Raw genomic sequence first — 26657 nt, 5'->3', positions numbered from 1 at the left:
ACAAGTAGTAATTTTCCTACACAGACAAGCGGGTAATGTGTCTTGGGATGGGGCATATAGCAAGGAACTGTATCAATCTGGAGATCTCTTATGCAAGCCAGTACCAGTTCCATCATGGTGAATTATGAGTCCTTAGTCTTAAAACAAGCCTAGGTGGAGTAAAGGTTCATGCTCAACCTAAGGAATGAAACATCATAGCAGAACTGCAGATGTTCTGGGCCCTCAGTGACACAACTGCTGATGCTTTAACACCAATTCACAAGGCAGAATGTGTGGCTGAAATCTTCAGAGCTGATGACAGGTACAGGAGCCTACCATTTTCACAACAAAAACCTCTATTATCCCTCCACAGATGACAAATTGCTATGTCCTATTCAGGTGGTGCCGGCCACATCATAGTCCTCTTTCCAACTGGCAAAGACTTTTCAGTCAGACTGCAGAACCATGTTTTTCTACAACCCTCTCTCAGATGATTCCTGTTTCTCTGACTCATCTTCCCAGCCTAAGACTAGATTCTTCAGGGGAAAGATCAAACCTTCCTCGCTAGACTCAAGAGAGATTTAGCAGTCTTATTGATATTCCCGGGCTCCAACACCCTTCTGGCTTCATCTACAGAAAATCACTCCGATCAAATGGAGAAATGCTTCTCCATCCATATTGCTGCTGGTCCTGAATTACGATCATTGTGTGTATCTTCTCTGTGATGCAAGTCTGTTATGCTTACATCCTCTCCTTTCGTCAACACCACTTCTGCTTTAGCTGACATCTCATTCAAGAGACTCCCTCTTTAAGTAACACTAAAGTCGATCCTCCCCGTTACTTCCTTGTAAGGAAAAAGCATGGTGGACTCTGTCCTGTCAATGTTTCTGTAATCACAACTATTTCATTTTTTTAACGAGACCATAATAACCTTTCAGAAAAAACACTGCTGTCTACTGTAGAATCTAGGATGCATTCCCTATCTTACAGAAGCACAGCATACCATGTACTTTTGCTTCACAGCGGGAAACCAATACTACATGTGATTCTCCAGCTGAGAGCAACCCTCAAATCTTGACAAACGTTCTTCGCTTGGGGGCTAAGGCCTGTGGTCAGATGAGCATGGCACCCAGATGCTGAGCTCCGAGTTAGGACTTCCACATTAGAGCTTCCAGAGGCACTGGTAGCTCCAAATTAGACTGAGTCGGGGAGTGCATGCCCTTTGATTGACTGGAGGAGTAAGAGGGAAGACTGGTGAGGCCCTGGGAATAGCATAGAGGCAGCTCCCGCGGCTAGAATTTCTCAGCGAACGGTCTGTGCATGTGCCTGTGTGTCTGTCATAGGAACAAGAACAAGGTCAACCCTTAATTGCGAAGCAGCCCACAAGCGGACCACAGCCAGTGGGTGAACACATAGGTAAGGAGCTGGGTGCCTGGAAATCTTGCAACTATCACAGTGCCCCATATTAAGAGTGGAGAAACTCATCCTGCTACACAGATGGGCGGTGGGATGGGCTAGAGAGCAGGTTCCAGCCAGCCCATTTATTTGATCTTTGGTAGTGTGTTTGCTATAATTGAATACCCTGGGCCCTGCTGGGGATTTGACCCCTGCCCCTTCTGCCTGGTACCAATCTGAGACGATTTGCAGCTTTCATGGAGAACAGGCTGATATCGCCTACCATCGGCTCTCTCACTTGTAAGTATTAGATGCAAGAGTGATTGACTTCTTTATAAATCACCACAAAACCTGGTGTTATCCAGTATTGACAGGATTCCTAGGTCCCTTAGAACCGCTTGAATCACAAATAGATGGTTTCTCTGTACATTCCTATAGGAATGTTGCAGAAAATCGTGGACCATCTGTATAATCTTCAAAGGTAGTGTATCTGCTTTCCTAGAGGAGGGATCGTTGTCCATGCATATGCAGGAAGTAATACAGCCCCTTCCATAGGCAAGGGATCACCTGTCCTTACAACATCAAAGCGTAGTTCCTTGACAGTTTTGGTTCATTTTAGTTTCTTCTTTGACACTATGGACATTCTGGCTTCAACCTGGATATCCTTTATCAAAACATGTGTAAGAACATTTTGCACTTGCATAGTCTGCAGCTATACTTTGTGCAGACTACACAGAGCATGGCCTGTAACATCACTGATGATATCTCATATAACATTATTGTTTACATTTGAACAAAATCCAATTGTGCTCTGTTCACCGTACACAACAGGTATGGCTATCCAAGATCTGTGTGCTTGCCCAATAATTCCCACTGTCTGAATTCACAAGTTAACATTTATGTCATCATTTGAGGTTACCATTGGTATGATTGATGATGTCATATGTAAAGCTAAAGGGGAGCCATATGTAGATACCAGTTGTGATTTTACGGATGATGCAGTGAGCAGTGTATGTGGTTTAAAATTGCCATAGTTAGCACATTTCAGTGTTCTGAAGTTTTGGGTCATAACCATAATGTTCCCTGGATTAAGCCCTTTTGCACAGAAGCTATAGGAGGGCATAGAATATGTTTAAGCACACTGATGAGTATTTACGTTGCATAACCTGTGGCTATGCTCTCTGCACAGGACAACTCTCCGACACAAAAAATGTGCTTACTATTGACAGCCTTAAATAATACAGGAAACATAAGCCACACAGACCACCAAAAATCTTCAGCACTGTAGCCATTCTATATAGTTGCCATAGGTCTGCCCTTTCAATGCTAGATAGATATGTTTTGTACTTTTAGTAACTTTATCCTGTGTTTCTGCTCCTTCTTTCCATATCATAATCATAATGGCAGCCACCAAAGCATTCTGCGGGGTTTTAACATTGTGAGGGTCACTAGGATTATATGGCACGGAAAACCAAAATATATAGCAAGGATATCTAAATTATGTTGCAAAAATGCAAATCATGGATCACATTCTTACTCAATATAATTTTAATTTCAACACGGAAGAATCACATCAACACGGAAGAAACCAAATCCATCATGAACTCTATCCACTCCGGCGCCCCTTCGGACCCCTGCCCGCCCTTCATCTTTAACAAAGCCGACGACATCATCGCCCGCACCTCCAGACCGTCATCAACTCTTCTTTTTCTTCTGCTACCTTCCCCGAATGCTGGAAACACGCCGAAGTCAACGCCCTACTAAAGAAACCTACGGCTGACCCGAGCGACCTGAAAAACTTCCACCCATCTCTCTTCTGCCTTTCCCAGCCAAAGTAATAGAGAAGACCGTCAACAAACAGCTGACCACCTTCCTGGAAGACAACAACCTGCTCGACCCCTCACAAACCGGATTCCGAACCAACCACAGCACTGAAACCGCCCTCATCTCAGTCACAGACGACATCAGAACCCTGATGGACAATGGTGAAACAGTCGCCCTCATTCTTCTCGACCTCTCGGCTGCCTTTGACACCGTCTGTCACCGCACCCTAATCACCCGCCTCCGCTCCACCGGGATCCAAGGCCAGGCCCTGGACTGGATTGCCTCCTTCCTCGCAAACCGTTCCCAAAGAGTTTACCTCCCTCCGTTTCGCTCAGAACCCACCGAGATCATCTGCGGTGTACCTCAAGGCTCATCACTCAGCCCACACTCTTCAATGTCTACATGAGCCCCCTCGCCAACATCGTACGCAAGCACAACATCATCATCACCTCCTACGCCGACGACACCCAACTTATACTCTCCCTCACCAAGGACCCCGCCAGCGTCAAGACCAACCTACAAGAGGGTATGAATGACGTCGCAGATTGGATGAGGCTCAGCCGCCTAAAGCTGAACTCTGAAAAAACGGAAGTCCTCATCCTCGGCAACACCCCGTCCGCCTGGGACGACTCCTGGTGGCCCTCGGCACCGCACCGACCCCCACAGACCACGCCCGCAACCTCGGCTTCATCTTGGACCCTCTTCTCACCATGACCAAGCAAGTCAACGCCATGTCCTCCGCCTGCTTCCTCACCCTCCGCATGCTCCGCAAGATCTTCCGCTGGATCCCCGCCGACACCAGAAAAACCGTGACCCACGCCCTCGTCACGAGCCGCCTGGACTACGGCAACACCCTCTACGCCGGGACCACAGCCAAACTCCAAAATCGCCTGCAACGCATTCAAAACGCCTCGGCCCGCCTCATCCTCGACGTACCCCGCAGCAGCCACATCTCCGCACACCTGAGACACCTGCATTGGCTCCCAGTCAGCAAAAGGATCACCTTCCGACTTCTCACCCACGTACACAAAGCCCTCCACGACAAGGAACCGGAATACCTCAACAGACGCCTCAGCTTCTACGTCCCCACCCGCCTCCTCCGCTCCTCTGGCCTCGCACTCGCTGCTCCACGGCGGGTGGGAGATCTTTCCCCTTCCTGGCGGCCAAGACCTGGAACTCCCTCCCCACCAGCCTCAGGACCACCCAGGACCACTCCGCTTTCCGGAGACTCCTAAAGACCTGGCTGTTCGAGCAGCGATAACCCCCCCTTTTCCCCTAGCGCCTTGAGACCCGCACGGGTGAGTAGCGCGCTTTATAAATGTTAATGATTTGATTTGATTTGATGGATACTTCTGCCTGCAGATTCCTCACCTTTTGATATTTCTCCAGGCATCGGACTGGATCTGGAAACTTTAGAGCAGCACTTTTTCACGCTGGTACGTGGCATGTGACTGAATCCACGCCAACCTTGTTCCGTTCAGGAAGTGATGAGCTGAGCCATATATCACCGCCGCCCATGCGTGCAGACATCAGTTTCTTTCTTTCTAGGACTTCATAAGAGGATCCTGAACTTATCCTTGGTCCTAAAGACGTATTTGTTCATCAAAATATTTAAACAGTTTGCAGGGTAAAATGGCACTGCCAAACACAACATGTTCAAATTATTTTGGAGTGTGCTGTAAACAGATTCTCACAAAGTCTTCCTTTAGTGTCTTTGGACAGAGCACGACTCCAGGGCCTTTGATGACTGCACTCAGATACCTCCTAAGGCCATACAGGACCCTGGGGCCAAACTTCAAATCGCCAAACTTAAGAAAACTTCACACCACACCTAGCTGAAGTCGAAAGGAAGATCCCATTCCCACACCCAAAGTCATTCCTGCGGCAGAACTTCATCACAGTCAAAGTCTTCGGGTAAGTCCAAGAAAAAGCATAAGAAGTTAAAGCGGGATTCAGAGGCTTCCTTCCAATCTCTGACTCCATTGAGGGCACAAGGGTGTGAAAGAGCCTCCCAGTCTCGCTCCCTATCTCAAGCAGAGCCGAATCTGAGCCTAATCCTAGCGCACCTTGAGTTCTCTGGTGTATCGGCAGTGAAGCAGCAGATAGAGGCCTTCAGCAAGGCGAGGCTGAGCATTTTTTGCTCTTTACTGGTCGCTTGTGGCGCACTTTTGAGCCCCAAGGATCCACCACCCTGTCTGTCCCCCTGGAGCCTGCATTGGATTTAGCGCCAGCTCCAGGGCCAACTTCAGTTCCGGATCCACCCCCTGCACCAGTCCTCGTTGCAGCGACATATCTGGCGCTGGAGAAGAGTTTGCAGCCCATTATGCTGTCCAGATCCAGGCACAATCCACCTCGATCAAGGCCCACCAGGCACCACCCAACAAGTAGCCTACCAGCAATCCTTTAAATTCTGACACAATGTTATTACCATGTGTTATGGCCTAATGTTTACACAGTCTTTTCAGCACGGACTCAGACAGTGACAATTATGATGAAGGTGATAGCTGTATCCAACAATATAGTGAGGCAAGCTGGTATGAAGAATTCCGAGATGCCAGTGGTCTGAATACTTCTCCAGATAGTGACCTTGTGTCTCCCGCTGGTCCTGCTGTGGTGAAAACACCTTCTTTACAGTTTTTATTCAAAAGGCAGCTGTAGTTTTAGATCTACAGCTCACCACCATGGAGGTGAAAACCAATGAGGTACCTCAGCTAGGTCAGGCCCCTACAGAGCCTCTATTGCCATTTAATGAGACCCTCTTGGATACCTTTTTGGGCACGGGAGAAACCATGTTTTGTTCCTCCTGTTAATAGGCCTGTTGCCCATTGCCATTGTCCTGCAGTTGGTGACCCAACCTTTCTTACAAAACACTTTTTGCCAGAGAGTTTGGTAGTAAACGGTTCCAGTAGTAAGTAAATCCCAATTCTTTTCCTACCACTCTGCCTGATTGTGAGTCAAAATAGATAGAAATAATTGGCCAACTGATTTTTCTCCTCTACATGCCTTACTCTGAGCTCAATGAATACCAGCTGTCTTCTGCGCCACCTCTCCCATGCCCTTTAGGACACAGTGGCACATGTTTTACTGGCTGGTCAGAACTACCTTCCTGTGTCCCTTACTCAAGCTATACAGGATGGTTGTGGTGTGGCACAATTTGTAATATGTTCCGATTTGGACATGACCGACTGCGTAGGTCAAGCAGTAAGAACAAGTGTAGCACTTCAGCTCCATACTTGGGTGAGATCTACTGGCTTCTCCGAGGATGTCCAGGTACCCCTGATGGACATGCTCTTTGATGCTTCTCAACTATCACATGAAAAAGCTGATTCGGCCCTGGAACGGTTTAAGCAGAGTAGTGCCACAGCACATTCCTTGGGTCTTTCTGCCCTCAGCAGACAGTTCCACCAACAATTTTGTCCTCTCCATGGCTATGGTCAGCTCTTTCATGGCCGAGGCCACAGTTCTCAAAGACAATGGCCCAAGACAACATCCAGTCCAATCCCGCACCCTTCCAGCATCAGCAGCCGCAAAACCACTTTACTGTGTCCTTGCAGGCACACAGCCACCCTGTCGGAGGCAGGATCTGGTATTTCCTCTAAGGGTGACAGACCACCAGTTCAGACAAGTGGGTCCTCTGAATTGTACATTAAGCTATGCCTTTCCATTTTTTCTACCCTGTCACCTTCCACAGTCATCAGAGTGGTTGACAGAAGACCAACTGCCTGTCTGGCATCAGGGAGTGCAGGCCTTTTTGACCACGGGAAGCCATAAAGAGGGCTCTGACCTCAGAAGTAGAATTTTGCTGTTACCCTCCCTACTTCCTTGTGGTGAAGAACGACAGAGGTCTTTGTACATCTTCACACTCTTAACGCCTTTCTGCAGAAGGACAGTTTCAAGATGTTCCTTCTAGTCTAGTTCCTGTCTGCCCTAGACCCCGGAGACTAGATGGTGGCATTGGACCTGCAGGACATTTCTTTCAATATCGCAGTCCTGCAGGCCCACAGGCGCTACCTGTGGTTCACAGTCGGTTAGGAGCATTTTTATGTTGCAGGGCTCCTTTTTGGCCTCACCAGTTCCCCTCAAGTGTGTTCACGAAAGTGATGGCAGTGATCACAGAACAGCTTCGGTATTCCCCAACCTTGGAGACTAGCTGTATAAGGAGGGTTGTTCCAGGTGGTCTTCAACTACCTCCAGACAACCCTCTAACTTTATTGGGTTCACTGTCGACGCACCCAACTCATACTGACTCCTTTGCAGATGCTTCCGTTCATTAAAGTTATTCTGGATACAGTATGATTTAGTGCCTTTCCTTCAAAGCAGAGATTCCAAGACATTCATGCTATGATCCTTTTATTTCTGCCTTGGTCTTAGATATTGGTGTTTATGACTCTTAGGGTGCTGGGATTGTTGGCCTCCTGTATCCCTTGGGCCAAACATACCAGATGGCACATGCATGCATGTTTGGCCCACAAGATAGTACAATCCTATCTTTTTATGCAGTTGTAAAGATGCTACCAGTAAAATACCTTTGTGAACAGCAAACAGTCCTAAACTTACACAAAAGTTTATGTTTACCATTGTGAATCAGGTCCAGAATGTTTATTATTGAACCTTTCAATTTAGTCAGTAGACAGATTGGGCTGCTCTCCATTAAGAAAAGGTCATTGGCATCCACAAGCCTTCCACAAAACAAGGAAGCAGGTTTGGTGGAAAACACTGAGCGCATGTCGAAGATTTACGAAAATCAGATATATACGTTAAATATTCATGAGGTTAGAATACACCCCTGTCATAAACCATTGGATGTCATAATTTTTCTTTTTTAGTGTAATTTCCTCCCAGCATAGCTTGAAACTAATCCAGGTGTTGCTGTGAAGTCCCTCCAAATTTGCAGACTGGAAGCAGTTCCTAGATTAGATAATGTTGACCATAGTTTGCCTTAATTTATATGATCAAAGGCATTGCTATAATCTAAAAAGCAACAATACAAACCTCCTTCTTATTTTGAAGAGGCTATGGTTGTTAAAACACCAGTATTATATTTTGCCCCCATTCCCTCTTCTAAAGTAAGTTTGTGACCAGTTGGGACTCTAGTAGTCAATTTTCTAAATGGGTTAGAATAGACTTAGCAAATACCTTACCCTCAATATCAAGTAACATAGTTATTCTGTAGTTGCTTATTTGTCTCAGGTCTCTCTTGTTAGGGAACAGAACCAAACGGCTTCATTGCCAGGGCACTGTGTCCCGGAAGGCTGTAGTTGTCCAGTTAAGATAGGCAAAATTTGCTTGGTCAAAAAGACAGGAGAGCTTTTAAAAACATCTCCTGTTAAGCCCGGTCCCTGGAAGGTTTAAAACTCATAATTAGCATTTCTGTTTCCTGGTCAGTAAAATTTTATTTCCAATCACGAGGTTTGGTGTTTAGCTTTTACACATTTAGTGTCACTGAGAGAGTATCTCTATCTAATTTCTCAATGTGTACTTTCCATTGTGCTTCATACTTGTTTTTTTAGGCTGCCTGTTGTTCTGCCTTCTGTATTTAACATGATGGCCCAGAATTGCTTACTTTTGTTGTTTTTCCTTGCAAAATACAGTTTGGACATTTGAACTCATGAAGCATACTATTTGATTGATATAATAAAGTATTACATGCCATCTTAGACTTGTTTAATTCTTGCTAATATGCAGCGTTAGAGAAATCTTTGTTAACTTTCCTCATATCATGTTGAACTTTTCTTCCCAACCAATTGCAATAGATTAATCATTCCTGTTTAAGATTCTTAATTTTAACATTAACTTCAGTCCAGAAAAAGAAACTTGCCTTCATATGTGAATTCCTCTGTTCTACTTAAGTGCTTTGAGCCCCGTAAAGTGGCCATCCAGACATTCTTTAATTCACGCCATAGCTTTTGAAATCCCAAACCTTTATAGCCAATAGGGATCCTGTAGTCAGTTAGTGTTTTCTGATTCTGAGTTTTTTAAATGAGTTACTTGATGTAAGTGATGGCTTACAAGCAGTGGTACAACTTCAGCATCCAAAACCAAGCTTACAGAAGAGATGTTAATCAGGGCGTATGTGGTATAAGATAAATCTTCATCTTACTGGGTAAACATGTTTTCTGAGCTGGCCAATCTTTAGCTGATCTCTCATTTAATGATCAAAGAAGCAGCCCATATAAACATTCACCAAGCCAGCAGCTGTGCTTGATCTTCCTTTATAAATGACATATCACTACAGGAACACTCCATGAATCCTCCTAAAGATAGTCTTCCCACATACTGTCAGGTTACTGGTTAGCTTAACAGTTGTAATAAATGGGTGCCCCTCATCATCTTTCATTATCCCAATTATTTAATGTGAACAGAAGCAGGAACGGAAAGTAAACATGTCTGTAGTCTCAGTTTTCTTTCTGCAGTTCTCTTCCATTTGCCTCTCAGTAGCAAATAAGTATCTGCTGATTGGTAATTGATAGGGGCAAGGGGCTGGCCATGTAATGGGATTGCAAACAAAACACCTGCTGTTTTGGGGAATCAACATCCATGCCTCCTTGTTGTTTGTTTTTTACTTTGTGCTAAAAATTATATTTATTGTCGACCAACCAAAATTCTAAACTCTCTCTCTCCCTTTTCTGTGATCTGGTAGTGGTTTATTTTGTCAGTCAACGTTGTCCCCTTGTCCTTGTCTCCTCTGCAACTGTGAATGGACCTGGAGACTCAGCACCTGCCCTCACAAATGTCTGTTTTTTGGTACTGGGCTAAATATAAGAGATTTTAAAGGATGAGAAAGCCCCTGCTGGAACAACCCATGCCAATGAGGAGACCAACAGATCACCACTGTTACTGATCAGTGCACCAGATCTTCTTCATTGTCCCTTGTCTACTCATTTTGCCTAAGCGGAGAGCTGTTTATATGTTAATTTTATGATTTTTATGTTTTCCCTGACTAACCATTGCCTTCTCCCAAAATCTGTATGGAATTTATTTTATTTTTAATTTTTTAATAGAGGCACTTAACTTGCTGACAGCAAAAAATGGCAAAAGCAGCAATTACACTGGACCAAGGCAATATGGCTCACTTAGTTTATTTTGACTTGAGTGGTTCATTCAATAGTCTACCATATCACAAATTTAAAAAGTTACCTAGTGACATTAGCCTCAACATTAACATTGTATCATCCTTCAATGTCATCCATCTGGTTTTTGGCCTTTAGGCAGTGCTTAATTTGATAAATACATAGGTAAATAAATAAGTTGTGGGGTCCTTCAAAGGAGGACACTGCAGCCTGCACCCATTGCCCCTTCAAGCACTGCCAGTGACAGTACCAACAGAACAACTATCCACCTTACCCGTACAAAGGTAAATTCAGACTATTCCAGGGTCCCTAAGCTATAAGAATGGCTCGGGCGGCAAGTGTTAGTCATTTGTAGTGCATTCAATACTCTACCATATCATAAACTTGAAAAAGTAAACTAGTGACATTAGCCTCAACTTGAACATTGTGTCATCCTTCAGTGTCATCCATCTGGTTTTTGGCCTTTAGACAGTGCTTAATGTGATGTATAAATAAATAAATTAGTAGTGGGGTCTTTGTCAGGAGGGCAGTGCAGCCTGCACTCATTGCCCCTTCCAGCGCTGCCAGTGACAGTACCAACAGACCTACTATCCATTGCACTCCTACAAGTGTGTCAATCCAGAATATTCCAGGCTCCCAAAGCTGTAAGAATGGCTTGGGCGGCAAGTGTTAGTCATTTGTAATGTATAGTGAATTAATTAACAACTTTTGTTGTGCTTATCTCTAAATTTGACAAAGGGTGCCACCATGTGGGTGAATTACTTATGTGCGGTGCGGAGCACTGGAAACCACCTGCTCAAAGTAAGCACTGTTGTTAAGCAAAAGCCAGTATTCCTCACATTTTCAGTAGCCTATGACACCATCATTTACGAATTTTGTGGAGAAAGGTGGAATTAATGTTTTTCTTCCTCTCAATTTGAAGATTGATTATGAATTGGACTAGTTAATCATTCATCATATGTAATCTTGTGTAATGCCACAGGGACACCCTTAACATGCTTACTTCTTTAGTATTATTTAGTATTTACATACAGCCTCTTGCTTGCTACACCAGTAGAAGTCACACCTCCAACTGTACACTGACAACATCCAAATCTAATTTAATTTGGAGAACTGGCCAACAAACAAGTCAAACGTCTCGTTATAAGCAGATCATGATTTCCATTGGACAAAAGAGGGCTTCCTTTGCATGAACAAAGCCAAAACTGAGATCACAGCATTAGACGCAGCAAATAAATTACACTTAGACTGGCTGCTGAACTAAATTGTGCCTCCCTTTATTTTTCCAAAAGTAAACGACGTTTGGAGTTATATCTGACTCTTTTGTTCTCTGTCTTAATGTTGTGATTAAGTTTATTAATTTGCAGCTTTCCTGCAAATTACTCACAGTCCTTCAAACTGACCAACATCCCTAATAATGGCAAGACTATTGTAAGGCTATTGACAATGGATTACAAAAGGGGCTGCAAAAGCTACACAGCCCAGTTTCAAGAATGCACCTGAACCTGAGACGAGTCAGCAAATAAAACTTGGTCTGAAAAGTGTAAGCATGAACACAAGTCCACTGGGCAAAATCTCACTATCACAGCAGAAATTAGCACCTCACATTAAATCTCACATTAACTAAACAGTTCTCTAGCTAAACAGCTATGCATTTTTGCTCTCCCCGAGAGTATTCAGACATGTCAAATAGAGAGGCAGGATTCTGGAAGCCCAGAGTTCACAGGAATGTAGTAGCCAGAATCCATATGTGAGTATCTGAAGGCATAATTACACATTTACTGTTCTGCCAAGGTCTAAAAAAGTAATTGTTCCAACTTACTTATAGATGTTGGAGTTGTGAAGGAGGTTAGACTATGCCCTTCACTTTTTCTCCAACATTTGTGGTGTTCTTAACGACGTCTCATAACAGCCATCAAAGCAAAAACCTGTCTCTGTTTTATTCAGAAATGGATTTTCAGCACTGACCTAAAACTGACTAAGGCAGAATTTCTCCTTTTATCCAGTAGTAATAAATATTCACAACTTCAAGACTGGCTCAGCTAAATGAACTTGGACAGGTTCTTCTCACAGGTGACACCTAACACAAAATTACTGAATTCAACCTTGAGAGCAAACTATTCTTCATAGAACACCAACTCTCCTTTCTGAAGAAAGAGAAACCGTAATTTTAAGAAAACAACTTTACGACAACTGTCCAAACCTTCGTCTTTTTGCCCCTACTTGGAGGCAGCGCCCTGCACTGATGTCTCCCTGATACTACAGTGGCTGCTCTGAAAGGCATCCTAAATGCTGCATTCCTGGCGGGTGTAAGCCCTTTTATAAAGACAGCGATCTGTGCCACGAGTGTGGAGATCTCTGCACCCATAAATCCCATTTGCATGTCAAGTTGTTCTTGGGTGCTCAAAGGCATTGTTAGACTTGGAAGTTTATGAACACCCACAAAAAAGTATGCACTAACAGACTAGTATCATTCCCCTTTGTGGCATAAATACATTTTATACAGTGGGAAGGGAAATGGATCACCAACAAATTTGATAGGGGTTTAGGGAAAGGGGTTTCTCCATGGGGAAAATATTTTCCCCCTGGAGAAAAGAGAAAGAATGTCAGTTTGCATGGGGTATACATTTCCTGTGCAGAATGCTCTGCAAGGGAGAACTCTCTACAGAAGGAATGCTTTACCTTGAAGGACTACGCTTGGAAACTTGCACCAGATGCCGCTTACCAGCTGATTCCTTGAAGAATTTGAGAATTCTATAAAGTAGAAAATTCACGCTCGGATGCAAATGTGAATATGCAAGTGTAAATTTCCTACTTTTTTTGTAAATAAGCCTCACAGTGTCTTACCATCCACCGCCCCCTGCAAAATGTTGACAGATAGATGAGTTTTAAAGACACCAGTTTTTGTTTACATCTATTTGGGATATTATTTTCACCATTTGGGATTTTATTTCCATATTTCAGAAATAGAAGCCAGCTGAATCCTGGGTGGTGCCACTCTTAAGTGTAATGAATAGAAACCCATAACTTTGTATATTGCCCCTCGGATTTGGAGAAAATAAGCAAAATTAAAGTAATTATAAATCTGTCCGATTGAATCACAAAGTTAAACCCTGCCACTGTCATGCACAGGGACTTGCATATCGCAAGGTTGGATTCTAGCAAGGTTAATTTAGCCTTCTAGCCTTTCAAGTTAGTACATCCAGTGCCTTTAAATTGGGTTCTGAATTAAACTTTGCAAACCACTTAAAGATGACAAAATGGTGGTATGAGACTCTGAAAAACATATTACTCAATGCACTATTATTGATTAAATCTTGGACATGTTCTCTGTTCTTTAACAACTGACAGCTTAACTTAAAAGTTGACATCAAAGTAACTCTATGCCACTATCAATAGCAATGAGGTCAGTGATATCCAACTGCTGGGGGTATTTGGGCCCATTGTATGCACAGATGCACAGGGAGGGTTGTTTAAGTGATGGTGAGATGGCTGCAGAAGGTTGGTGTGTATCTCCATCATTCATAAGAGTGTCTTTATAACAGAACTGTTAATAACAACATATACACTGAGCTGTCACATGATGAAATATGTCCCCTGTGGTCTTAGGAAGAAGAGAGAACAAGGTGGATATAGGATCCAGAGACCGCCAGCAAGCCCTCACCCCCACACTAGCTACACGCCGACTGACAAATTGTCTTGTTGGAAGAAGTTTCATTATCAATTTTTATGATATTTTTACGCATATGAACATAAATCACTTCAATAAAAACGTTAGTCATATTTGCAAAACATAAATCACATCTTTGAGATATAATTCAGTAACCATAAATCATTTACTTTTGACAGGATCCCTTCCTGTCCTGAACCCCCATTGGACCACACAAGTGAACCATACATCACCTGTATCCCTAGGTGGGGCGGTTGTCCTGACTACACCGTTCCTTGACCACCCGCTCAGGGTTCCGCCCCCCCTCCAAACACCAAGCTGCCAAGGGGTGTAACGGGGCGACCAGGAGCGGGAGCCCCATGGCCCCCCCAGCGATCTGGGCTCCCTTCCCCCTTACTCTGGTGTGTACATCCGCAGGTTGGCTCAGGACTTCAGGATCCCATCCCTGGTGTTCTCCCGGGGCCCCAGCCTTGGGGACCCCTCTGTTGCTTCAGGTTACTTTAATACCTCACTTCCCGCTAAATACCTTCCTCACAACCTATTTTTAAGGAGAGGGTGGGTGGATCAACTGCGGGCCGTCCGCCAGCCCAGCCGCCACGCACAAAGAAAGAGAAGGCCGAGCCTTCCTGGGGGGGCGCTTAAGTAGCCCCCCACCAGTATGCGGCAGCTGGAACCGGCCGGGGGCACAACGCAGCCGCGACGTTCACCAAAGCCCTGTGGACTTCCGCCCCCGCTCCTCGCAAGGCGCTGGGGCGGAAGTCAAAGGCCAGCACAAAGCACAACTAGTACGTGGGGGATCTTGGCTTCGGCGGCCCCATCTCCTAACGGGCCACGCCCTCCCATCTTGGAGGGCGCTTTTCCCTAGGATCCCGAGACCGCCAGCAAGCCCTCAACCCCACACCAGCTACAGGCCGAACGACAAATTGTCTTGTTGGAAGAAGTTTTATTATCAATTTTTATGATATTTTTACGCATATGTATAACATAAATGACTTCAATAAAAACGTTAGTCATATTTACAAAACATAAATCACATCTTTGAGATATAATTCAGTAACAATAAATTATTTACTTTTGACAGGATCCCTTCCTGTCCTGAACCCCGATTGGACCAAACAAGTGAACCATACATCACCTGTATCCCTAGGAGGGGCAGTTGTCCTGACTACACCGTTCCTTGGCCACCCGCTCAGGGTTCCGCCCCCCCCCCCTCCAAACACCAAGCTGCCAAGGGGTGTAACGGGGCGACCAGGAGCGGGAGCCCCGTGGCCCCCCCCAGCGATCTGGGCTCCCTTCCCCCTTACTCTGGTGTGTACATCCGCAGGTTGGCTCAGGACTTCAGGATCCCATCCCTGGTGTTCTCCCGGGGCCCCAGCCTTGGGGACCCCTCAGTTGCTTCAGGTTACTTTAATACCTCACTTCCCGCCATGAGGGCGACCAGGGCCCTAAAGGTCCATCGCCCTCCCCACCTGCAAAGAGGCTGTGCGCGAAAAACCGCATGTCAGAAATGAACTGGTCAGTACTGGCGTCAGACAAGTGCACCATGTCCCTGTGAAACATTTTGGGGCTCTTCAGAAGTCTGTGTGGAATGTTCCATAATCACCCCGGGCCCCGGCATAATTTTGCCATTTCTGCATTAAGACGTTGCACGGACACATTAATTGATCTTGACTTAATTCCTGTGCCCCACTTGCGGCGAGGCACCATATGAGACCATGCAATGGCCGCATTCGGGTATTGTTTTTGTCAACTTCGTGATTTCCATAAATACTGCTTCTCTCAATGCCTTACGGCCCATGTGCACCAAATCATTGCCTCCTAGGTGGATAATGATGAGATCCGGGAACTGGAGTCCCTCTGATCTTCTGGCCAATGTGACGAGTTGTTGAGCGCACAAAGAAAGAGAAGGCCGAGCCTTCCTGGGGGGGGGCGCTTAAGTAGCCCCCAACCAGTACGTGGCAGCTAGAACCGGCCGGCGGCACAACGCAACCGCGACGTTCACCAAAGCCCCCTGGACTTCTGCCCCCGCTCCTCGAAAGGCGTCGAGCAGAAGTCAAAGGCCAGCACAATGCACACTAGTGCGTAGGGTCTCTTAGCTTCGGCGGCCCGTCTCCTAACGGGCCGCACCCTCCCATCTTGGAGGTTGCTTTTCCCAAAGTGGGAGACTGTGAGCAAGAGCTGGGCAGTGAGACCGAGCAGTTGAGCAAACACTAAGGCTCAGCGCTACTAAGGCTTTGCACCAACGTTAACGTGACACAGGGCAAAACAAAGCAGCCCGTGCTACTCACTTTCTGGACAGTGTTCTGTGCTGGAGGGCGGAATTTCCAAAGCACTAATACCCTTCATTTTTGGTGCAAAGGATAGTCTTTTTAGAAAGTCGGACTGGGCTTTACAGAAAAAAAAAATAACACATACTTGAAGCAGATGCCAGCAAGGCGAAATGTGTTAATTTCTCAAAATAAATATGCTTTGCAATTGTGTTATTTTGCATAGCGCACATCCAATGCAGTGAAACCTTTTCAGTTTGTCTACATTTGGGAATGTGTTCTGGAAGAACAGATCGTATGCTGAACTGCACACGTGCACCTATGCACCAATGTGCTAGGATGTGTGTGCACAAGGCGGCCTCTTTGGCACCAGCACAGGGATTAACACCTCCAGCAGGCCAGTCTTTGAAGATATGAGTCTGCATTGTGTTTTCACAATTGTGTAAAGCAGCACCTCAGTTTTGGATTCTGCTTTATGTGTAAAATTAGAGATTGTGACTGGGATAGAGCAAGGTGTGCAAGCCTGGGAAAGGAAGCGGGAAAGGGAATAAAAGTGAAGACAATAAGGTAACTTTGGAAGAGTGACGAAAAGAAGAGACTAAACACAAGGGAATCTTCACCTTTTTCAGCTCGGTCAATTACAGTGTTTCGTATATTAACTTTATTGGTTGCTCGTGTTTTTTCAGAGTACCATTTAAAAAATGTATTTGCATCACTTCCAAGTAGATATTGTTACTGCGCTTCTATCCATAGACAAATGTCTTAGAAGCAGAGCAAAAGGGGTCTGTTGCATATGGGGGGTAAGTCAAAAGTAAGACTATGCTCTACAAGTCTATGTTCTTCAAGTCTGCTGCTGAGTCGCTTAAATCCATGGCTGCTAGTAGGTTAGAAGTCAGCCATGGGTGGTGACTAGTAATGCTTTGTTGAAAGGATGTTAGATAACTGAAATTATGGCCCAGTTTGTTCATAGGCGAGATCTCTTGAAGGAGGCTGAAAATATTATTTAATTACCATATTTGAAGGGTTTTTGAGAATCCTTTATCCAGGAAGTACTCATTGCAGTGGAAAACCGACTATAGTAGGACATACACACATTTTGGAATTTGGATTTTAAGTACAGTCATGTAGAGTGATGTGTGATATGCATGTAATTAATGAAATAAGTTGTGTAATAACGGTTAGAAAGAAAAGAGTTGTTAGGAGTGAGACGTTTGGTAAATAACTTAAAAGTTAGCCGATTTCATGACAATTTCAGTGGGGTTCTTGCAGCGAGGACTGAAGAGAAGGCAGTCATAAATGTCTCTTGATGGTTGTCATGGTGCATTAGGAATTTCTGTTGGGAACAGGATGGTAGCAATTTGAAGATATTATGGAAGATAAAGTAACCTGAGTAATTTGTTTTTCCAGCTTTGATAAACTATAAAAAGTTTATAGGATTTCTAATAAAACTACGAATAAGCTACACAGAAGTACCAACGCCTAAAATGTTAAATATGGTAATAATGTTTGTAAATATCATATTTTGTTTAAATGAGAAATCCTAGTCAGGGGATCCTTGGGCAATCAGATGTTTCTGGACCTCAGTTATGACAACCAAGGACAAAAGGTCCTGCTGTAATGGGGCCCTCATTTTGCAGACCCCTTAATTTGAAACCAAGTGGCCTTTTTTGTAGTAACAAAAAACATATAATAAATCAATGTCCAGTCAGCACTTTTTTCCCTTGAAATAGAAATATATTTCAGTATATGCACACCTAAATATTACACATGAAATTGCAAACACCAGAAGATGTCAGGTGGAAGAACGAATAGGAGCACCATCTAATGCACCTCAAAAATTTCAGGGGGCTCAAACTAAAAATAGGTCCCTGTACTCAACCACACAAACCTATTATACACCCTAATGGTGATTTTAACAGTCTGTGTGCCACCAGACCCTAACTCGTAAAACCACAGAAATCCCATATATCACCTTAACAAACATGTGGTACGCAATGATTGAAGGGCAGACCTATTTGCTTTGTCACAGAGTGTCACCATACACTCAACAGTAAGAAAACAAGCATTTCAGTGTCCATTAACTTTTAGGTTGTTTCCATGGTGTGAACATATTTGACTTTTGCGAATAACAAGCCCTGCCTGTGGGCTTTGACATATTTTCAATAGCAGCAATACAAAACAGTAAACCTTTCACTGAAAGCCCCGTTTCTACTGCTGAACCAGAGACCCTAGCAACCACAAACAAAATCTCAAATGGTCCACACTTTCATAGGTCTCACCAAGAGTTCACCCAAGGAGCACTCCAAATCCCTTGCCCTGGGACACTTAGGGCCTCATTACGGCGTTGACAGTGAGAACATGATTCCCGACGGGCTGACGGCGTCTTAGTTGCAGTCAGCCGAGGTGGCGCTGAACTCAGCACTGCCTGGCTGATTACAGCCTTGTTCTCCACCAGCCTTTTCATGGCGGTTTCCCTACCATGAAAAGGCTAGCGGAGAACAGGTGCAGGGGGCAACAGGGGGGTCCCTGCACTGCCCATTCCGAGGGTGCTGGTCGTCTCCCTCTGTGCTGCGAGATAGCACTGGGCTCCTTTAAGGGAGCTGAGCTCTATCTAGTAGCACTGTTCCTGCCGGTCTGACCGGCGAAAACACTCTATTACAATGTTTCTGCCGGTCAGACTGTCGGGAACATTGTAAGAGGGCGGGGGTGCCACTGCCATGGCGGTGGCACCCTCCCCACAAGTTTGCCGGTCCTGCATTCGGACTGCCTAACTCAGAATGAGGCCACTAGTGTGCTATCTTAGAAATTGATGAAGGTCTTTTGTAGGGGCCCACAATACTCCAGGTAACACCCAACACAAAAACGTTGGGTCATGCCCTTCTGGGACACCTCAAAAGAACAACATGCAGATTTTTACCTCATCCCCGTAATTTATGGGATGCTTTTTTGCCCTGAGAGATTTGTCTTAACTCTCTTTGATCCAGCCACTTGTGAGCTGGTAAATCATAACTCTGTGCACCTCCACTGGAGGTGCCCACCTTTGTTACTAAGATTTTTCTTGCAAAGATACCCCGGTCCAGGTGGGGCACCCATACCTTCATTAGAGACTGCACAGCACTCTCCAGGAGCCACATGGTCTTGCTGACTCAATATAGTCACATAGTCAATTTCTGTTGTAGTGCTGCAGCGGAGTCAACTGTACCACACTGTTCTGCTCCCTCGACCTTGATCCTTCACTGGGCAGGAGAGCAGCAGGAAGGGCTTTGCCCCATTAATGGGCCCCCTCCTCACACGCTCCTTATGAGAGAGATTGTAGGGGCAACTGTAAAATGGCTAGAAACCCAAATGATCACTGGCTTTTCTCTGGGAATGCACTTTTGTTTTTCTCTACCTGACAGTCACACAGAGACGCACCATGGTCATTGTGGATACTGCAGATGAACAGCCCCTTCATATATCATTATCTTTTGCCCCATTGGGCCGATTTGGATAGGATTTACCTAGTTGTCCTTCTGGTGGCACGCTGCAGCCTCCAGGAGTGTTATTGTAGGTCCTGCTAGCCTCTACATTCTTGATAGTTCATTTTTGGATCCCTTATACAGCCCTTTGCACAGCTGCTACCTCCTTTTTGATGGCAGTTAACTGAAATAGCTTTGAGTCAGTTCTCCTGTGTAGCACTCTGTACTTTTTTGACCTGGAGTCTTCCTGCACCAGTGCCCATTGTCCTGAAGGCAGGCAACTCACCCTTCTTATGCTCCCCAGGCACCCAGGGCCTTCCATCACTTGCAGGGTGTCTCTGTCCAGCAGATGTCTATAGTGCCTACTCTTAGGACATCCACAGCAAAGACCAGTCCTTTAGAAGTAATTTTGGGTCCCAAATAGGCCTGCCCTCTACTTGCTCCAAGAGAGAAATGGGGAGACAGGGCTGCTAATGCCAATAGCTCTACAGAGAGAGTTCAATAAAAATCAAGAAATACAGATCCACTGTCCTTTCACGGCAAACAGGGGTCCTTCCACAATGTGGCCTGTCCTTCCTCATCTGTTTTTCCTCCACTTCTCAAGGCTTCTTTCTTGTGCAGGAGTGAAACAGAGGTGGAGAGCTTTAGGAGTCACAAGTCTCTACACAAACTGAGATGCTACATCACCTCTCCACTAACTGGTTTGGGAGTCAGACTTTGCTAGGTTAAGACAAGTCAATGACTTTCCTACCTCTTTCCAATCAAAAGTAATGATGCAAAAAAAAAAATTGAAACTTTACACATTTTACATGTCTTATATGTCAGCCACAAAGAAACGGACCACTTCTTTTTGGATTCCCATTTTAATTATAAGGCCTTAGTATGCCATTATCAGTTTATTCTGGTTGCTAAACATGACAGTGCCACATGCATGCAGACGCTTGGCGAAGACAAACGAAGGTTTTCCTCACTCACCAAGCATGCATGTGCACACATATTCATGCATAATTGTTCAGATCCTCTTACCCAGCTGCACAGTACAGGACTTTGTTTTAAAAAGTGGACGCTAACATTTACAGCTCAGAACCATGTTTAACAAATGCTTAAAGTGAGTGAGACTCCATTAGTGAGACTTATTGACAGGTAAGGTCCAAAAACCAAAGGTCCCAATGCAAAAACCTGTTTATAACAGGTTAGAACCCACTTTTTTCAGCGTACCACAAGAAAATCAACCAGAAAAAAAGCTATGATAAGAGGGAAAATGTATTTGTACATGTAATGCCTGATATGAATTGTCCTATTTGTTGTAATTAGACAGTTTTTGTGTTTCAGGTTTGCCTTCTTTCTCCTTTCAATCAAAAGACGCTCTCATTTGGTTCCAAGACAAAATACGGACTTAAAAAAATTGAGACACAAGAACATTGTGTCAAAAATAGTGTTAACATTGATATCGTCTTCCTATACTTATAATAGGAATGATAAAAATGTTATGTCAAAAATATTGTGGAAGGGAATAACTTGAAAAACATGGGAAGAATATTGATTTTTTTTTTAAAAAATATATACTGCAACATCATATTTTATGTTTTATTATACTTCATAGTAATACTGTGTAAACTACATTGTTTGAATCCATTTTATTTATATATAAATATATATGTATATATATATATATCACTTAAATATTTTTCAAATATATTAAAATTGAAATAGTGGGAGCAAACGTAATTTTTTTAAAGTATATAAGAAAAATATACACTAATTTTAAATCTTAACATAAACCTATAAAAATAGCTCTATTTGACATCTTAAATAAAATAAGCATGGAACTGTAATCCAGAGACGCGGACAAGCGATTTCTTAACACACTATTTATGTGTCATGTAACTAAACACTCTATATTTTGGCGAAATACCTATCATGTAGACAAGCTAAATGGCTTTTACTAGACCTTATAATGTTTTCTGTAATACAAACAAGAATTCTAGATATGTATATGTATTACTTTGCCAGTGATGCTGCTAGAATAGTTATAGTTAGGTCAGAGTTTGTTTTCTCAATTACTTTGACGCCATTCAACATATCTGCCAAAATCTTTCAACAAAAAAAAAAGTTCATCCACGTTGGCTCCTTCGTGGTGCTTATTCTTCAGCCGGGGTTCAATGAAGGAGGGGGTTGGGAGGAGGCGATTCCAAATCATCTATCTCCTAATTTAAATCCCATAGGAAAGTTTCTTCTCAGATACAGAAAAACAGCTTAATGGAATTACACCAAATTTGGCACAGTTAGAATGTAACTCAGAAAGCATGCTTTTCATTATTTAGTTTAAACCCATTCAGTGATTTTTAGCAGTTTGTGAAGAAAGAGATGCTCAGGTTGGGTATGAAAAGCTTACCCTCTAGAAAACGTTAGTGATGTCTAGAATGTTGGTGTCCCCCTATGCCTTGTTTGGCCACTTTAAAGGAGATTGCTGCATAACTCAGAACTCAGGGACATGGTCACTGCATCTTGAAAATTAATTAAAAGAATACAAAGGAACAGGGTGAGCACTTGCCGCCTTAACGGAAACACACCTCCCTTCCCCCAACCCCTTTTGATAGGACACCCACAGTGCAAGCAACATGTTGTGGCAGACATTACAGGACACAGGGACATTTCCCCCGTTGAAAAGCATTGTAGTGAAAGCCTTTTTTGACGGTCACTAAAAGGTAGGATGCTAACATATATTATAGTCACAATATAATCATTTGTTGGTAGGATCGTACTAATTTAAGAAATTGCAGTGCGTTTTAAGTTGATTTTAACCTGTGAAAAATGATGATCCTCTGCTAGAATTTGATGAACAATGTTTGAGTGAAACGGTTTCGGTTATGGAGGGTGCTACATAATCTAAAATGAGAATATGATGTTTGTAAGCTCTCACTATCCTCCTCAGTTATTTGTGAAAAAAGTCTGATATTTTGATTAAAACATGTACTTCCAACAGCAGCAGTAGTCTATCATTGGATTCCCCAGGGTTCTTCCCAGCTTCACCACAGCACTGAAAAGCGCAACTAGAGTGCTAACTTTCAGTATGTATGACAAAAGTGTGGCACATCTGAACGCCTTCTTGATGGAATCAAAGCTGTAAAACCGAAAGCATTTCCTTCAGGGATTGAACAAAGTAACGGGTTTCATTTTGTTTTAGAAATTACAGCTAGTGCTCTAGAAAGCTAAAACGTGGACACATTTTCTATGAATTCTCAAATATCTTTCTCAGCAATATCAGAGAAATTGTAGTATACTGAATGAAACATGCATTACCAACACAACCAACAGCTGCCAGTTGATTCCTCAGTGTTCTGCTTCAGTTTCACTACAGTGGTCTAATGAAGAACAAGCGTGCTAACATTTTCTTTATTCAAGACAGAAGTGACACACTCTGGAACACAATTTTGTAGGGATTGGAGTTGGAGCTGTTTAATTTAAAGCTTTTCCTGGGGAGCAGGCTGAAATAAATGAGCATTGAAATATTAATGCAGGTGTGAAACCAGTGGGTAAATATGTGAGGAGAAGCGTGGGATAAAGATAGATATATATATATATATATATATATATATATATATACACACACATATATATATATATGTGTGTGTGTGTGTGTATTTACAGAAGTTCCTTTCCACATCTGTTTACTCTCTCTACCAATCTTCTCAATGAAACTCTGAAATAAACTGAAAAAACAAAGGTTAATGTGATATAGTTAGGTTAGATGCTAAGACCTTAACTTACTTTCACAAAAACCCTGGAAATGTTCTGAAAAAAACAAAGGTTTAAGTGATGTAGTTAGCTGTTGAAATGAGACATAAACCAACATTAAGAAAACATCAGAAACCCCTGAAATACACCAGTTATAGTTTAGTCAATTAACTATAACTTACACTACATCATGCACTACTTATGATCTAACACAATAATCACTCATCATATTTCAAATGACATCATTGATGGCATCCCTCATTTAAATTAAAGAACATTGTTCAAATTACTAATGACTACAGTTGTCCCCAAAACAAAATTAGAAAAAAGATCAGGGAGAGGGGAGAAGGAGCACACACTTTGGATTGGTATAGTAAGATCCAAGCTAACCTGAAACTTGTCTGAGAAGTATAGTTTTGTGCAGACACAAGGAAACACACAGCAAAAGTCTTAAGTACTGCATTCATTATGCAAGACCCTTGGTAATTTCCATGTTTTAGGTGGACCACAGCTTTTAACTGTGGAGCACTCTACACCACCAACACTAAATCTGCTCAGTTCAAGTGTCTGTTTTACTAGAAGAGTTTTTTAAGCGTAGAATTAGCACTGTGCTCTCCCCACCGAGCAAGAAAAGCGGCAAAGAGTTTTGGCATATTTGCAGCAAACATGTTAAGAATAGGCTCAGCAAGTCTTAGCCATGCCTAGCAGAAAAATTACAAAATTATTTTCCCCTGCCAGGCACAGTAGTACAGTTTTTGAATTTGTACAATAGCATCCAAACCAACCTGCACTGAATAAAGGCAACTCCTGACACGTGGTTCACTCCCATTAATGAACTTTGGAAATGCATGGCTTTGTCCAGACACATGTGAGCACCCAGTATAAGTCCAAACAATGCACTTTCAAGCTTTAGAGTGGTGCATAAATTGTACAAGAAAGAAAGTAGGGAACTTTGGGTTGTTGCCAAGTTTTAGGTGGAGAAAAACACCCTTATATGGAGCACTCTACAACACCATTGACACTCTAAATCTGCTCACTTAAAATGTCAGTTTTTCTAGCAGAGTTTTAATACATGTATGTAATATATATTACACAGTGTTGGTCGTCACTGGGAATTTACAGTTTTTAATACATGTATGTAAAATATTTTACACAGTGTTGGTCACCACTGGGTAGTTATGGTTCAGGCGCAGTTTCCATGGAAATTGCATTTTTTGAATTGCCTGTAACTATTGACCTCATGAATGTATTTGTACAGAATGTAGCACTTTACTGGTTTAGTCTTTTTAAGCTGCTGCTAACCCAATTTTCTTGAACATTCGTCCACGGGTAATAAAGTTAATGGGTGAGAAAAAATATATGTTATCCCATTTTATCCTCCATTGGAAATTGCCTAAAGAGCTGAATGGATTTACTCCAAACGTGGAATGAAAATAGAACTTCACGCAGAAAGCATGCGTTTGTTAGTTTGGTCTAAATCTGTTCCGTTTTCTGAGATGTTAGCATTTTTAAATGTTGTGGAGTGGGCTTTAAAGGGTTAACATTTTTGTATATCTCTGCTGTTTGGGACTTGAAAACAATTTGGGAATTTGGGAATCCAAAAACGAAATTATGACTATTTGATTGGATGAGGGACCCTTTTCTCCCTTCACCCCTTACAGATCCTCAGTGCAAGAGACATATCATTGGCTGCCACAAGAGAACATTTCTGTTGCAGAGGTCAGTGTAGCATTTGTGGCACAGTTCCAGTGCTCTGCAGTTTTGAAAACAAAGGCAATTAAGGAGGCAGGGTAGGCATACCCTGGCTCCAGTGCCCCATCGAGAGGACACACAAAAGGGCCCACCTACTTGAAATTTGGAAACAAAAAGGGAAAGCAGTTGTGGGATTCTCAAGTCACATTTCTGACTAAAGAATCCTCCACACCCTAAATTGCGGCCATGTACCGTGGTACCTGTTTTTATACTGCGGTCTCTGGCCACCATTTTAGAAGTCTGGAATTCACAAGTAAGAAGTCTCTTTCACGATTCAGATGCAAGCTTCTTCTGTAAAGCTTAAGCCAAATTTGTGTCCCGAAAAAAATAATAATAACTGGACCAAAGGCCTATCCCTATGGTTCAACCCTTGGGCATCGACCACAGAACTGACCTTGCACTAGACCCCCTCTATGCACTTGAGGCCATGCACCCACATGGTTGGGCACCGGCATTTGGTTGGGTGCAGAGCCTGTCTGCAGGACCTGAGTAAGGACTCTGGCTGTGCACAGCGAGTATTGTGTGCTCAGTCCCTGTGTACTACAGCCAAATGATATGCACAGCATGAGTTGTTTCCCCCTGCTGGTTGTGTAACAGACTCCCAAAGACAGCTTTCACACAAAGCCTGGCCGTATGTCCTGCAGAGCCAGGGTTTCTGTGATAGTGGTGTATTTGGCAGATGGCCTGGACTTTGGCCAGGCCCTGCCCCCAATTTTTTATTTGTACAGCCAAAGACACAGCGCCTGGCCTGTGGCCAGACTCTCCGTCCAGCCCCTGCTGTTGTAGCAGTAGACAAAGCTTGCCAGTAATTATAAAGGTAGTGTCCTATACTATGCCCTTAATAAAGTGTGGTATAACCAGTTTCTGGATGTCTTGTGTCTTTGATGATTCATTGGCCTGTATTACATCCTTAAGAAAGGCTCAGGACTATGGAGGTCATTCTGACTCCCGCCGGCGGCGGTAACCGCACGCCCGGCGGGAGCCGCCGAATGACCGCACCGCGGTCAAATGACCGCGGTGGTCATTCTGAGTTTTCCGCTGGGCTGGCGGGCGACCGCCAGAAGGCCGCCCGCCAGCCCAGCGGGAAACCCCCTTCCACAAGGATGCCGGCTCCGAATGGAGCCGGCGGAGTGGAAGGGGTGCGATGGGTGCAGTTGCACCCGTCGCGATTTTCAGTGTCTGCCACGCAGACACTGAAAATCTATGTGGGGCCCTGTTAGGGGGCCCCACGACACCCGTTCCCGCCAGCCAGGTTCTGGCGGTGAAAACCGCCAGAACCAGGCTGGCGGGAAGGGGGTCGGAATCCCCATGGTGGCGCTGCTTGCAGCGCTGCCGTGGAGGATTCCCTGGGGCAGCGGGAAACCGGCGGGGCACCGCCGGTTTCCCGTTTCTGACCGCGGCTGTGCCGCCGCGGTCAGAATGTCCATGGAAGCACCGCCAACCTGTTGGCGGTGCTTCCGCGGTCGTTGGCCCTGGCGGTCCATGACCGCCAGGGTCAGAATGA

At 44.0% G+C, this 26657-nt stretch overlaps 1 protein-coding gene across 1 annotated transcript in view; it reads left to right on the top strand.

Moving 5' to 3' along the window:
- DMRT1 (doublesex and mab-3 related transcription factor 1) overlaps window positions 1–26657 on the top strand; it is a 615050-nt gene that overhangs the window by 586839 nt on the left and 1554 nt on the right. The gene's annotated exons all lie outside the window — the stretch shown is intronic.

Source organism: Pleurodeles waltl, chromosome 1_1, assembly GCF_031143425.1.
Source record: "Pleurodeles waltl isolate 20211129_DDA chromosome 1_1, aPleWal1.hap1.20221129, whole genome shotgun sequence".
NCBI classification, from domain to species: Eukaryota; Metazoa; Chordata; class Amphibia; order Caudata; family Salamandridae; genus Pleurodeles; species Pleurodeles waltl.
Note: the sequence above shows the minus strand (reverse complement) of the source record. Positions and strands in the feature narration are given on the sequence as shown.